Consider the following 16,377-nt stretch of genomic DNA (forward strand, 5'->3'; position numbering starts at 1 on the left):
GCCCATGGAAAGATATTTTATATATTTATAAACACTGAAATATCCCCCCTCCCCTTTTACACACAAAAGAGCATACTACGCCATTCCTCACTGTGTGGCATTTTTCTATTTTCTCTTCAGTCGGTTTTGGAAACCATCCTCTGTCACTGCCTCATACTCATTGATGGTTCCACAGTGCTCACTTTGTGGCTTAACCCAGCTTCTTAACCAGCCCCTTACTGATGGACACTCAGATTGCCTTCTTCGCTCTGTTACAAACAGTGCTGCGATGAAATAAATTGTACATGGGTCATTTCCCTTGTGTGCAAATGTTCCCACAAGTGGGAAGGCAGGGTTGCTGGATTAAAGGATATCATATCATTCAGGATTCTCCAGAGAAACAGAACCACTAGGAGATCACAGAAGAGAGAGAGAGAGAGAGAGAGAGAGAGACTTATTTTAAAGAATTGGTTGTGAGGGCTAGCAAGTCTACAATCTGTAGGGCAGACCCCAGCCTGGAGACTCAGACAGAAAGGAGCTGATCCTTCGGTCTTGAGGCAGAATTTCTCCTTCTGCCAGAAGCCTCAGTATTTGCTCTTAGGACCTTCAGCTGATTGGATGAGGACCACCTACATCAAGACACATCTCCTTTACTTAATGTCAGTTGATTGTAGATGTTAACCACATCTACAAAAATACCTTCACAGCAACACCTAAATTAGTGTTGGATTAATTAACTGGGTACGATCGCCTTTCCATGTTGACAAATGACACAGGCATCACTGTCATTTCACTACTTTTTCCCAAGGTGACTTCCATAGAGTTATACATCCAGCAGCAATGAATGATGATGCTTTTTTTTACCTACACTCTCAGCAATCCCTATGTCATCAGCATTTTTTATAGTTTCCAATCTAATATGTGAAAACATATCAGTGTCCTTTTCATCTTCATTTCTCTTAGTTGAGTGAGGTTGAGCAGATTTTTACGTGCTTAACCGTCATTTGTATTTTCCTTTCAACACTCCATATATTTGCCCATTTCACCATTGGGTTGTTGCTCTTTTTCTAATTAATTTGTAGAAGCTCTTTGCATGTTGTGGAAATTAACCTTTGGTCTGTGATATGATTTACAAATATTTCTCCCAGTTTGTTTGTCTTTTGATTTTGTCTATGGCAACTGTTGCCATAGAGAATTTTTTTAAGTTGCATTTCTTGATTTTTTTTTTCCTTTTTGGCTTCTAGATTTTAAGTCATATTTTAAAAGGCCCCCTCCACTTTGAGATATGTTATGTTTTCCTCCAGTACCTTTACTGATTCATTTTTTTACAATTATATCATTGAACCATTCCTTGTATGAAGTATGAGGTATAGATCCAATTTTATTTCTACGCAAGGATGACTACCCAGTTGTGCTTATGCTATTTATTGAATAATCTATCTTTCCTCCACTAATCTGAAATGCTACTTTTTAAAATATATAAACTTCCTTTGTATATTGAGGTCTATTTCTGGACTTTCTATTTTTCTTTCCATTGATCATGTTTGTCTATTCATGCACCAGCACCCCTGCTGTTTTAATCTATAACAACTTTAAAATTTTACTTTCATATTGGTAGGGAGATTTGTGTTTTAGAGACATCCCTCTACTTTTTGGGAAGAGGATTAGAGGAGCATCAAAGTGGGGAGCTGGGGAGACCCACCAGGGGCTTCTGCTGAGTGCAGACAACACTCAGCATAGGGGGCGGTGAAAGGCAGTGGCAGTAAGAATAGGGAGAACTGGGCAGATCTATGAGATTCTTAGGGGGCATACTCATCATGGTTAATGATGGGTTGGGTGTAGGAATTAAGGGAGAGACTAAAGACTTTGGAATGCCTCCCAAGTTTCTAGCTTAGGCAGCTGAGGATTTGGGGTCCCATGCCCCAGGGAAGGAGTGGGCTGGGGTAAAGGCAGCAGATGGAATTTGCTGTTACTTCACCTACCTCATCTCTCAAGACAAGTCACCTGGGAGAAATAATAATTAGCCAGTAGTTATGCAGAATCTACTGTGCTAGGCCAATAAGGCCAACATCAGATGACCCACTTTGCAGATGGCTCAGAGATGTCAAGCAAATTGTTTCAGGTTGCAGAACTGTTAGAGGGAGGGGTGGGGTAGAGCCTCAAATCCAGGCCTGTCTCCCCCGCCAAATCCTGATAGGATGGGACCATGGCTGCTATGAGCCCTCACACTAAGGAGAGACCCTAGTGCATCTCCAGGCCTTTTCTTTCCAGCGTCGGTTGTAGCCTGAGACACAAGGTTGTGTGTAGGCAGCAGATTCTGCAAATTGACCATCTCGGGGCATTGGTGAAAATATGGTCCCCAGTGGAAGAAGAGGAGCCCCCAAGGCTCCTCACACGGGGAGCTTTGTTAGCTGCTGGCACCGGCCCGCCCTCAGAGGCTCTGACTGGGTTGGTCTAGGGCATGGCCCAGGCATGGGGCTTTGAAGCTTCCCGGTGATTCTAAAGTGTAGCGAACGTGAGAACCACCCATTAAGAGGACCTGCTTCTCCTCTTTACTCAAGTGGCCTCTGATATGCTTTTGTAGCTTTAACAGATGAGATCAAAAGGTGGCTGTTTCCATTGACTCATTACAGAACTAAAAATAAGCACCTGACCCATCACAGTCCTTGGGTGTCCTACCTACTGAGAGTCTCTAAGCCAGGCGGAATAAGCGGTGGGGTTTAGCTGCTCGGAGCCACTTCCCAAATTTCCTCCCCAGTGGCTTGCAGTGGTGCGTGCAACGTCTACCACGAAGACTCCATCTGGGAAGTCCTGTGTACTCTCTTTGGGTTCATACATTTTGTCGCTTGGGATGCCTAACACACTAGTCTGTGTTCCATAGTCAGTGTTCATCTATCTGCTTATCCATGTATGTACCAGTGCAATTATGCTGCATTAACAGACACCCCTCAAATCTCAGGGGCTTAAAACCACAAAGACTCAACTTCTCAGCTGCATGACCCTCACAGGCCAGCTGGGCCCTCTGTTTCATATAGCACAGTCTGGAACCCCGGTCGGCACAGCTGCCCCCCATGGGAGCACTGACGTACGCCTCAGCCATGGGAAAGAAGGATGTGGCTTCCACCAGCTCATTCTTCATATGCCACAGAAATTGTCACGGCTGCATCTGACTGGGAAGTACCATCTACCCTCGGCCATGATGGATAAGGGACCCTTATCCTTCTCCTCTGGGACCCTTGTCTACACAGTGTCCATCCCCACCATTGAGGAACATGGGTCCATTACGTAGACACGCTCAGATCATTTAATCTGGGTTCACTGCCGCTCTTCAGTCTGGAGGAGCTTGAAGTGATATCATTAGGCTAGGGGGTGTCCTGAATGGCAGGGTGACCTCCTGTCCACCCATGCTGAGGAGTCGCCAGGGTCTCCATTGCAGGCCCGGCTTCACATTATCAAACTCTCCTCCTCGGTCAGCTCCCACAGGACTGTAAGCAGGCCAGTTTCTTTTATCACACATCTCCAGCTGGGCTGCAACCTGTGGCTCACTCCAGGTTCAAAGACTCAGAAGCAGAGGAATTTAATGCTCTGAAAGGTGCTTTTATGAGCTGCAGTTCTCACCTTCGGGGCACGTTTGAGGCTGCTCGGACTCAGTCTCCCATTCAAAGGCTGGGTTCTGTGGAGAGCCAGCAGGAAGCCAGCAAACCTGGTCGTTTGAGGGACTGGCTCAAAAAAAATTATTAAATTAAAAGGAACCGCCAATACAGCAGCCAAAGTGCCTGCAGCGGCTTCCCACCCACTTCCACTACCAGAGCTGTGGGGGAAGAGGCTTCAGCTCCTCCCCTCCCTGCAGCTGGGGGAGGCCCCGAGGGAGAACGGCCTGCCCTCCCCGGCTGCCCTCCCCGGCTGCAGAAGGTGTGGGAGGCCTCCGCAGCCTCCTGCGGTCTCAGCTGTACCTTCAGAGACACTGCCCCTGAGACACTGGTTCCTGAGCAGGAAAGGGTCTCTGCTCCCAGCATGCGCCCCACCCCCAACCCCAATTCGGGGCCCATATTCAAGGTGCTTTGTTTTTCATGTTTATTCTGAATGGGGAGTTCCTCAACCAGGACAGCGGAGAAAATCCCAGGAAACTGGAAGCATTGTATTCATTTTGGAAGCTAGCTTCCTTCACCTTGAAAATAGATTTCTCCCCATCCGGGTGCATTGAACAAATGCTACCAGCCTGAATAGACTGGCTTCAAATCACTAGGGCTTTCAGCTCAGTTTCCTGAGGTCAGTTCCTAGCTATGCCCCTTCCGGCTATGTGTCCTCAAGTAAATCACATCCCATCTTTTTGCCTCCATGTCCCTATCTGTGAAATAAAGGTAACACCCAGTGGGGTCTTAAACAGCTGGCAAGGCAGAAGATTAAATGAGGGGATGTATTCAAAGCACCTAGAACAGCACCTCACCCACGGGACTTGCTCTTGAGTGTTCATAGCTGATATCATCATTATTACAAACCCCAAGTCCCGTCCAGTCCACACCACGTTAGTCAAAGGCAGGGGTCATAGATGGCCACAAGTCAGAACCTGGGGTCATTCCCAGCGCCCTCCCCCCACCTAGAGGTGCCTGCAAAGGCCATGACCATTTTTCCATTCCTCTTGGTATCCACAGCTGTTACCTAGGCTTGGAGACTTGATCTTAAAGTCAGGAGCTGTGAGCTCCCATGAAGCGGTCACTGTGAGGCTCCTGGGAGAAAATGTCCTCTAGCCCCTCTGTGTTTGCTGTGAGTGGGGAGGTGGAGGCAGAGGGCACAAGCATAGGCTACTCGGTGCCCCAGCCAGCGCCAGCAGCAGCACCAGCAAGGGCCGGTGGAAACCATCCTGCTGAGAAGAGCATGTGGAGCCTGGAATTCTCTTGGGGATTCATTCCTTCTCCTGTTTGGGGGAGAGGTTATTAAGAAAGCTGTGGGGCGGTGAGAAATGGCAGATGAACAGGACCAGAAAGAAGTTGGGGTCCAGGGGAGGAAGGAGGGGATCTGGGAATATAAAGCGTCCTCCAAATGTAAGGTATGGGTCCTATAGCCTGCCTGCCAGGGGCAGAGAAGCCTGCCTGGGGCAACTCAGTCCATTTCAGGGCAGAAGGCCCCTCCAGGCAGAGGCTAACGGACCGGAACTCACAGCCCAGGGCCCTGTACTCACACATCTGTACGTTTACCATGCCTGCTCATGCATACACATACCACACAGCCTAATGTGTACACACATACACCCCCACACACCCATGCAAATGTGTGCACAGACATACACGCGTACACCGTGCAAGCCCTTGCATTCACATCGACACAAGTGCGTGCATGCGCGCGCACACACACACAAACACACACACACTCATCCCCAGGGTTATGCCAGTTCCTGCAGCCCTGCTGGTGATTAGGAATCCCCCAGGCCTAACAGCAACCAATAAGCAACGTATTCATGGCCACCGTCAGGAGGAAAAGGTCACCTTAGACATTCTCCCTGGCAAATCTCCTGTCACACTGTGACAGCCCAAGAGATTCCAGAAAGGAGAGGGAAAACGACGCAGCCGCAGACGCCCTCTAGCGGACAGAGTAGTCTCAGCTACTCGTGTGTTCGCCGGCCGGAGACCGCTCTGGAAACGGCACAACCCCAATCCTCCCAGGTCCCCGATGCTCCAGGCGTGGAGGGGATGAACATGAGAAGGCGCTATCTTCGCCCTTGAGGTGTCCACGGTCTCCCCAGTCACCTCAGCGTGGGATTGTTCTCCCCACCCTGGCATCCAGATGCTAACAACTTCAACAGTATCATAAGCAATCACGGAAGCTCCCATGGCTGAATTCCCCTCATGCGCACATCCCGCACCAGGCACTTCTTACCCGTTAGTTCCCATCATTATTGCAACGCCCTGAGGTAAATCTTGTCTGGTTTTCCAGAGGAGGCTCATCGAGGGAAGGGACTTGCCCAAAGTCACACAGCCCATAAATGTCAGAGACTTCATTGAAATATACTTTATTTTAAATACATACAAATAGTACAAAACTCAAATTTTACAAAGGAGTTTACAGTAAAAACACATCTCTCTCCCACCACTAGCCCCCCAGGTCACCGCCCCAAAGATATACTGGGTTTTCAGTTTCTGGCTGCTTGTCCATACCTATTCTGTGTGAATAAAAGGAATCTTTTTAATAAAGCAAACGCTCTTCTCAGCTTCGTCTTTTTCACTCAATATCTCTAGATCCTTCTGTAGCAGTAAATGCATAGTGCTGCCTCATTCTTTTTCAGAGTTTGTCGTATGGAAGAACGGCTACTGATGGGCATTTAGATGTTACTGAGCTCCCACTACTACAAACACACCACAGAGAACCTCCTTGTGTGTATGTCTTTTTCCACAAGTGGAGTTGCTGGATCAAAGGATATGTGCATTTGTGATTTTGAGTGATGTCATCAAACTTCCCTCTATTATCGGTGTACTGACACGCCCTCCCCCCACATTCTGCTGTGAGGGAATGGAAGCTGGGATCTACGGATTCCAAAGCCAGCCCCATCTCCCCCATGCCTGCCTCCTCTCTGACACCCCCCACTACAAAGTCATGACTAGGACTCACCAGGTGGATACTCACCAGGTGGCCAAGCTGCACCACTAGGCTCTCATGAACCTCCTCAGAAGCCCCAGGTTTTGGGGTGGGTGGGGGAGGAGGGTCTGCTTGGCTCTAGAGATAGAATGTCCAGCCAGTCAGCAAGCAGTAGCTCCTGAACAGACTAGGCTCTTGGGGACATGCCTTGGCCTCTCCAGGCATTAAAAAGGAGGCAGAGAAGTGACCTTTGTCCCCAGCTACTCCTTTGGCCACTCTCCAGACACAATCAGGCCTTTGCTGAGAGGAAAAGGCTGTTATCAGGGACTTTTGAGACTTTGACCCCACTACCCTGGGTTCCACACAGGTGAGCCCATCTACGTGGTCACTTACTACTGAATACCACCTGTCTCTGAGGAGAGACAGCAAGAGAAGAACCTGGCACGTCTCTATCCCCTCATGCAGTCTTCTCCTCTGGCAAGGTTCCCTTGCCTCGTTCCTTATCCCCAGCTGGGATCAAGGGATACCTGGTTAGCCAGGGCCAAACCAGTCTTACTTCTGAGGAGACCATTGTGTATGGACAATAGTGCTTTCACCAGCAAGAGACAAGACAGTCAGTCAGGGAGAGTCACACCACACACTGTAGAGGGCTCCTGAAGGGGGTCAAGCAAGGCAAGAGTCCCAGCAGGACCAGCTCTGCCTGCCAGCTCTGGGGGCTCTGGGTGTCAGGAAAGCCCGGCTGTCTCCTGCTGAGCACCCAAAAGGAACCATGACTGGAGCCTGGCATGGCAGGTCGGGGAGCACATGACCAGCATCAGCACACTCTCCCAGCCTCCAGCACATATGTAACCAGGCAGGGGATCTACTGTCATTATTTCAAGCAAACACCCCTGTGAGGTAACTGGGGCAGAAGACCTCATCTGTCTAATTCACTGAAGAAAACCACACAGCACATAAACTGCAGAGCCGTGAAGGAAACCCAGGTTTCCTAACTGGACATGTGAAAGCAAGCATCATTTCAGGGAGCCCCCAGAGTGACGTCATACTGGTAGCCCCAAAGACTATTCCTAAGAAACTCAAGGTCTGCTCCCTTCTGCCCTTCAGGTTAAAATATAAAATTTGTTTGAGAAATAAACAGAAGGCTTCTACTACAAGACTCCCAGATTCCTAGGCCTAAGAGCCAGGGACGCTTTTGCAATGCACATCATCAGTCAACAGACTTTCTGCTGTTTTCCTCTTGTGAGGGTGGATTTCCAGAAGTAGAGCTCCTGTCAGCTTTAAAAACAGACATCCTCCTCCAACATGTGTCAGGGTGGCTCCTGCTGGCTGGCGAGGGGACTTTCCCCTAGGACAGAGAGCTTACTACCATGGGCCTCACACTTGATTCTGCATAAGAAACACCCAGAAGTTATTGTTCATTTTTTCAGGTGGGGTTTGATACTGTGGATATTTTAATTAAAAAAAAAAAAAGCTCTGCTCTCTTAGCCATACAAACTGACCTATCTATAGATGACATAATGGGATGTCTGGGATTTGGTTCAAAATTAATAAAAGTCTGGACGCCTGGGTGGCTCAGTCATTAAGCCTCTGCCTTCACCTCAGGTCATGATCCCAGGGTTTTGGGATCGAGCCCCACATCAGGCTCCCTGCTTGGCAGGAAGCCTGCTTCTCTCCCTCTCCCCCGCCCCCTGCTTGTGTTCCCTCTCTCACTGTCTCTCTCTGTCAAATAAATAAATAAACTCTTAAAAAAAAAAATGAGTCACTTAACCTTGGTAGGCTTGATTCCTTATTTTAAAAAATAGTAATACAAGGAGAAAGGTGGGGAGATGGTTAAAGACAAAACAAGATTGTCCATATCAAGATCTGTTGAAGCAGGGCTGTGGATACATGGGAGTTTGTGATGTTATTCTATCTACTCTTGTATATGTTTAAATGTTTCCATAATAAAAGTAGAATGTGGAGGAGGAAGGCTCCTCTCACCAGAGGGCTTGGTGAGAACTCAGCTTCCTCAGGTCCCTGCCCCAAAGATACTGAATGAAGGTATCTGCTTTCATCAAGCTCCCCCAGGCACACTGAGGCCTCAGCCGTGGGGCCCTGAGCCAGGGAGCGCTGGGTGGTGAGGGCAGAGAGGGGAGACCTGTCAAAGGTGGAAGATGCCCCTGGAGCCCCCTGCAAAGGCACCTCTGTTGTCAGCCACCATGCAGGTGACACTCACCCATCAGCGCCAGGAATACGAATCGCCTCAGGCTCAGGCTTTTCATTCCTGCCCTGCATCACTGTCAAGATCACAATAAGAAGAGTGGCAGAATCTACGCACAGAGCTAGTTCAATCTTTATTAAAATCTTTTTTGCGCACAATGTTCCCAATTTGTTTCTTTGTTCCCCGGTATCTGGAGTCCCACAGCTTCTGATATTCGTCCTGCAGATGGAGTAAGTTTGACTGACACGCCATGGTGATGGAAAAGTGTTCATATCCTGAAAACATTTTCCATCCAGCAAGAAACATCATCCCTGGAGCGATGGGTCTGGTCCACCTCTGAGGGGCTGGGTCTGGTCTGTCTGCAGGGTCTGGTCCACCTCTGAGGGGCTGGGTCTGGTCTGTCTGCAGGGTCTGGTCCATCGCTGAGGGGCTCGCCCTCTGCCACCAGCTTGGATGACCCCCCGGAAGTCTTCCAGCACAGCTAGCAGAGACGTGGGTAGCCTGAACCTGGACAGCATCATGGCTACTCTGGCAGGCCCAGAATTCAATAGAAAGTCAAATTCAGCCAAACCTCACCCCTGCTTGTAACCTAGAAGGGGTCTTCACTCTGTGTGCCCTTGGCCCAGAGTGGGCAGAGGTGCCTCGGGGCTTCAGGCTCCATGCACTTCCCCAAACCTCCAGCCAAAGCACCTGTCTCCCTATTTGCTTTACTTCCTGGGGAATCTAGGTATGGCCTTTTTTATTTTTAAGGTTCTACTTCTTTAAAAAATTTTAAATATAGATATATCTTTAAGCTTGAAAAGCACCAACTTTGCTGTAAGGGAAAGAATGGAAAATGAGTGGCTGGGGATATTGAACGACTGGGACTGGTGAGGATGCAAAATGCTACAACCATGTTGGAAAACAGTTGGCAGTTTCTTAAAAAGTTAAACATACACTTACTATATAATCCTGCCAATCTCCTCCTAGGAATTTGCCCAATGGAAAGAGTCAGTGGTGAGGAGGGTCCGAGTCCAGAACCCTCAAAAAGCCTCAAAAGTCCTGATCATCCAATAGGAGCCATGAGTTGTTTCCTGGGGCTGTAGACACATACAAAGGCAGGACGACTTGGACCTTGTGCAACAAGGTGTGAATGTGTATTCACATGGAGGTCTTCCCATGGACGAGCCCCGTCTTCACAGAGACAACCGCTGAGCTCTGGGGATCAGGCTCAGCCAAGCTGAGGGAGTTCCTGTGAGCGTTAACATCTTTTTAGATGAGGCAGAAGGTCATCCCAGGACACGCCCTAGTCTGAAAGTCACCTGTTCCCTGCCTTCTAAATTGTAAACTATAAAGGTAGTTTGTAACTATAAGCATTTATAATAAACATAATAATAGGCGGGATACTAGGCTTTTATGGAGTCCTCACCAGGCTCTAAGAACTTAATTTGCTTTCAGTGCTACAGATATCACCTGATTCAGAATTCTAACAATGCTATATTCTTCCCATTTTGCAAATGAGGAAACCACAGTTCAGAGAGGTAGAGTAGCTAGCCCAAGGTTACACAGCTGATGGGGGCAAGGCAGAGACTTAGAGGACAGCATTCACTCTTTCAAATCTTGGGGACCCATGTGAGAAGTCACTTTCTTGCTCCCTTCAATGCCGTTGAAGAGATTAATGAAATTCTCAAGATCAAGTTCTCCATTTTGACCAATTATTGTATTATTGTATAAACTCACAGGTCTGGTTACATTTCCATCAGCCCCTTCCAGAAGTACATAGAACAATAGCCCTGGTACTCTTTACCATGTCCTCAGCAAAGCCACAGAGGTGTAAAGTGGGAATTCACTGGAACCTTGCCAGAAGATAGGGACAGCAGGTAACCATCCCAGGCTCCCTCCATCTGAGACATCCAGTATTCGCGGTCATTACTACTACTGTCATTATAATACTTAACATGCAGGGAGTATTCACTCTGTGCTCTAAGTGCTCTTTTTTTTTTAAAGGTATTAACCCAGTTAACCACACGATTCCTTGAGTTGGATACTATCATTATCTCATTTTACAAGTGAGAACGAAGGTCAGGAGGGTTCAAGTCAAGCAGCAAGGATAATAACTCTCAGGTAAAAGGGCCTCCCACTCCAGTTACACACAGACCCTGGGACAGAAAACAAGACCTTGATGCCTCCAGGTGGAGTGGGAGGTGAGGTTCCAGTGGCACCTATAGTGGTCCCCTCTCCCCACTTATCCACACGGAACATGTTCCAAAGCCTCCAGGGAATGATTGGAAGCACCGACAGTACCAAACCGTCTGTAATATTATGTTTTTTCCTATACATACCTACCTACGATAAAGTTTAATTTATAAGTTAGGCACCGTAAGAGATTCACAACAACTAATAATAAGATAGAATTATAACAATATGCTGTAATAAAAGTTACGTGATTGTGATTTCCTTTCTCAAAATATCTTATCATTGTGGTCTTCCAAATCCATCCTCAGACCTTCTGACTGAAATGAAGGATGTGAAAGCCCATTTTTGTATCATAAAAGCAGCGCTGTACTTCTAAATCTACTTCGTCTTGTAATGACATGCGACAATGAAACACGTACATGAAAGAGATGAAGTGAGATGAATGACAGAGGTGTTCTGGCGTGGCATTGGGCAATAGTGACCTTCTGACAATATGTTAGAAGGAGGATCATCTCCTTCCAGACCACAGCGGACCCGCGGGTACCTGAGATCCCAGAAAGCAGGACCACAGATAAAGGGGACCGCTCTCCTATGGTCTGACTCTGGGGTCTTCACTCTCCCCTTTGTTCCACAGCACCCCCAACAGGACTGAGGGTCCGTGCCTGACTCCTTACACATGTGCTACCATAACTTATAAAACACACGTACCTTCTTCTTCCCCACACCAGTTATAAAATTCCCCTCCCATGAGCCTCAGCAGGTGTTCAAATCCCAATTGAAAAGCCAAAATTCAATAAACCTGTGGTAAATATTTTATATGATGAAGATCAAATTAGATTTACAGGAAAAACAAGAAAAAGAAAAAGCAGTTTCACTGTGATGAATAAAAAAGCCTGGCCCACCACTAAGTTCAACCGAATGCCTCCAGGTTCTTCCAAGGGGCAGTTCTCTTCATGGCAGCCAATTGCATGGGCCACCAGTCCCTCCCAAATCCTCTCCTGTGTGCAGTAAACACCGAAAGGCCTTATGTCCCGTCACACCAAGGAGTTCACTTATGCCAAACTTGTTTTTTCCACTGCGAAAATCTTCATCTCTGTGGCATGATGTCACCTTGCAGATCCCTTTTCACATGCTGACAGCAGGGAGCTTTGGCCAAGTTACTTTAGAGTCAAAACCCACAGTGAAAGATGCTATTTGAATTCCTCTCAGCTTCCAGCTCCTCAGAAATGATAGGCATTCATGTTTAATTCTCCTGCCTGTTGCCTCTTTGGGCTTATTTATGACTATTTTGGATTCTGAGGAAAGAAAATTATACATAAAACCTCCACTCTCTTTCCCACATTCCAGGTAACGAGGCCGTTTCTCTCACACCTCAGCGGCTTTTCTGGGAGCACCTGCCAGTTTGGGATGATGGAGGGGCCATTCTAGCCCAGCCTCACAAGAGCTGCTCACACCACCTGCTTCAGCTGGAGGGAAGCCAGAATCCCCTCAGACTTCACCACCTCGCAGGCCTTCCCCACAGCCATTGCTTTTCTCCCCCATAAACTTGGTTATCGAAACTGGCAAAATAACTCATGATTTCTGTCTTCTAGATCCACCCCTAGACCTTCTAATTAGAATGAATGCCACTAAATTCATTTTTGTATCATGAAAGGAGCACGGTGCCACAATATGTCCTCAAAGCCCAGCCACACCAACCCGGGATTGCTGGGCCACCCAGCGCATCACTCATCACAGCTCACAGATCTGATCCGGAGCGTACGGCACGCCTGTAAGGCACCTCCCAAATCCAGCTCCCCTGCTGTGACCTCTGTCCTCACCTAGTCCTGACGGCCTACACGCCTAGGAGCAACAGAAGCCTGGCAAGTCCTAAACCACCTCCTGGGCAGATATCCACCCAAATCAGACACAAAAATATCAGCAATAGCTCCAAACACTCAAGTGACTCCATCATTTAAGGGAACTGACACCACAAAACAAAATGAAAGCTATTTGATATGTGACTATCTGCATGAATGAGAGGAATAAAATGGAGGGATGATGGCAGGTGAAGGATATCGATCTATTAGTGAGCCAGGTGCCCTGTCTGCATCCTGAAGCCATCCCAAGCCTCTTAGGTCCCACATCGTGCTCCACCCAGTTCTGTCCTACAGGAGGCCCGCTTAGCAAAAATTGAAAACAGACACTTAGGGAGATTGGTTTTCGGCTCCTAAGGCTAATAGCAACTAATTTCACTGCCCTCTGCTGCCTGGCAGCACACCCCAATTTCATCTTCCTAAGTGGTAACTAACAACACTTAAACTCCATCGTCTGGAAGCAGGGGAGCACAAAATATCCCTGCCAGCCGCTTAATGACAGAGAATGTTTAACCTCGCATAATCCAAGGTATTAAAATTAACAAGGAGATGCTCATTTTTCATCCATCAAATTGGCAAATACATTTTAAATTGTAATAAAAGGCATCCATATGCAGTTGGTCAGAAATACGTCTACCCTTTCAGGAGAATGATTTGACAATATCACAGTCTTTTAAAAAATGGGCTAAACTTTGACATAGCTCAAGGGTATTCCTTACAGCAATGATTCTAATGACAAGAAAAAAGTATTGGAATCAACCTGAATGTCACACAATAGGGAATTGGCTAAATAAACCAGAATGTGTCCATATCACAAATGACAGGCAAACAAAATGATGATGTAGACTACTTTAATGGCACAGGAATGCCAATATAATCTTAATGGGAAAAATAGGTTACAAATCCTTTCTTAATTTATACATATAAGCATATGTAAGTGTGGGTGTATCTATACGTGAGTAGAAAAAAATCCTGAACTAGATATTTCAAAATGTTAGTAATGGTATTCTGTAGTTTAATGATGGGTTATGGACGATTCTTATCTTCTTTATGGTACTTTTCTATATCTTCAGCATTTTTCACCATGACACTGCAATAGTTGATCATCAGAATGTTGTAAAAGGCTCTCACTGTTAAAGGTGCATCACCATCTCTGAGGTTCTGACCAGTCTTCACTTTGAAGGAAAAGAAGAAATCCGAGACCCTAGAGCTGGCCAGGACATTTCAACAGAGGTGGAGAGAGAAACAATTCTGAATGAGGAGAGACTGTCCCCAAAACACAAGGCTGCTCCACTGACATGCCACTATTCTAGGTAGGAATGGTGTCTTCTGAGGTCCTTGGAGAACCAGGATGTCCTGAAGCTGTTCTTGTTCTGCCCCAGGAAGCTGCCAGTGGGGGCAGGGTCTTCCTTCTCCTTGGAGGACCTTAACCCAGGTTGTCTCTGTACCAGCTCAGAGAATTCAGATGGAGTTGACTCTTGGAAATGGGCAAGTACACAGACATGCAGACATGTTCTTAGCAGGTCACCAGTCGTCAAGAAGAAGATAAGCAGAGCTAAAGAGGCACTCTTGAGGCAGCTTGGGGCCAACTCACTCTCTGGAAGTCTTTTGGGCAACAGACCAACATGAGTCATGAAAGATCCACTGAAAGAAACACATATATTCAACCAGTGGTGGCCCTCCGGAGAAATGGAAGAGGCACTGTTTAAATATGGCCTTCAAATGGAAGGGATACAAATCATGAAGCTGTTGATTTAACTTATTATGCAACCAGTCGGTAGTGAAAACATTTGGCAAAGATAATTATATGTTATATGAAAACTAACCAATAAGACCCAAGTACCAATGCAAGTTCATGTGAAAATAGTCACAGCTCACAGCTACACAATGTTTGTAAAGCACTACAAAATGGGATGGGTTGGTGATTTAATGATTGAATATAAATATCCGTTTGTTAACACAAAAGACGGGACTGAAGTTTGACCCTTGCTTGGTCAAGTGTTTCCTGAGGGATACATGAAGGTGGTGTACAAGGATGTCTCAGTCAGATCAATGGCCACGGGTTCGTCTTGTTCTTTCAGAGCACAGCTTCCCCCACCCCCACCCCCAGGGAGACAGACCCATGCCTACCAACTAAATGGAAAGAATGCCATATGGAAAGTTTGATTTGAAGACATCTGAAAGTCCTTGTCCCATCTAGGCACAGCCATGTCTCATAGCGCACAACAAAGGCCAGAAGAAATTCTCCATGTTCTTCTGCCTAGAGAAGATCAGGACTGGTTAGGTCAGATTATTGAGAGCTACCAGAGAATGGAGCTGAGATCTTACCTCAGAGCCAACCAAGTCAAACACACCCTCTGTCCTGCAGGCATCCCCCTCCAGTGGCCTATAAGCTCTTCTTACCAACCAGAAGTATGTGGGTGCCCTCCTATCCAAATGAGTCTTGAAATATAATCTGCAGTTTACGAAGAAGATGTGATTGAAGATACTAATTAAAGAGGAATTCACTCCCTCATCCCTTCCCAGGAGATCACATCAGAGAAGTTGAAGGGAGTCCTTTCAGAGAGGGAGTTGTGGAGGACCTTTGGGCAATAGATGTCTCAACTCCCTGACTACACTTCACCCAGCATAGCTACTGGGTTAAGAAGAGCCACAGTGGGGAGATGTGATACACACATGCTAGGTCCCCACCTGCAGAAACTCAGGGGGCCATGGAGCTACTGCCTCACTCCCTGGGTCTGTGCCCTGGAGCTCTACACCTTGTGGGGCCATGAGGATACTAACGCTGAAATGGACATAGATGGCCCAGGACAAAGAGGTCCAGGATGGCAAGATGCTATCTCTGATCTACCCGTGCCCCTTGCTTTTACTAGCCTCAAGACTATAGATTTCCAAGATAGGCCCACACACAAACATACATACACTCATACACACATACAAACACCCACACAGACAGACACATGCACACACACACCTAGCATCTGGAAGGGAAATTCTCTCTCTTGCTTACAACCAGATCACCCTGTTTCCTGACCTTAAAAGAGAACCGGTTTTTTTGAAGGTCTCAAACCATATTAGCCTCAGTGGGAAATGATGCTTGAACAGGGCTGTGATGGTCTCAGCCTCAGGCGGCTGTGTACGCAGCCATATTACTTAGCAACGCCGTAGCCGTTTAGGTTTAATTTCCTAGCTTGCCTGATAAGGAGGCTGCAAATGTAATTTGTGATGCTGTAAGCTGGGCAAACTCACCGGGCTATTAGATGAGTCACTGGGTGATCCAGGCCACTATGCCCAGCTCTGCGGAAGAAGAGAAATGAACCCTGATCTGTGGGGCTGATAGAGCTCAGGCAGACACAATTTTCTAAGTGTCTCGGAGCTGTGCTTCCTTCCCTCCTGCTTTCTGGTTTGGTGCCATTTTTTATTAAGGGACGTTTCACTCACCTCTCAACCCCTGTTAGAATCATCTTCCAGCTTTCTGAAATTCTCATGGCAAGAGTTGCAAACTCACAGCCCTGCCAGACCAGACAGATAATAATACCTACAATAATAGCAAACGTTTTTGAACATTTAGTAGACACCGTGCATTCTAGTGGCTTT

The sequence above is a fragment of the Mustela erminea genome, chromosome 5, assembly GCF_009829155.1.
Source record: "Mustela erminea isolate mMusErm1 chromosome 5, mMusErm1.Pri, whole genome shotgun sequence".
Taxonomy (NCBI): domain Eukaryota; kingdom Metazoa; phylum Chordata; class Mammalia; order Carnivora; family Mustelidae; genus Mustela; species Mustela erminea.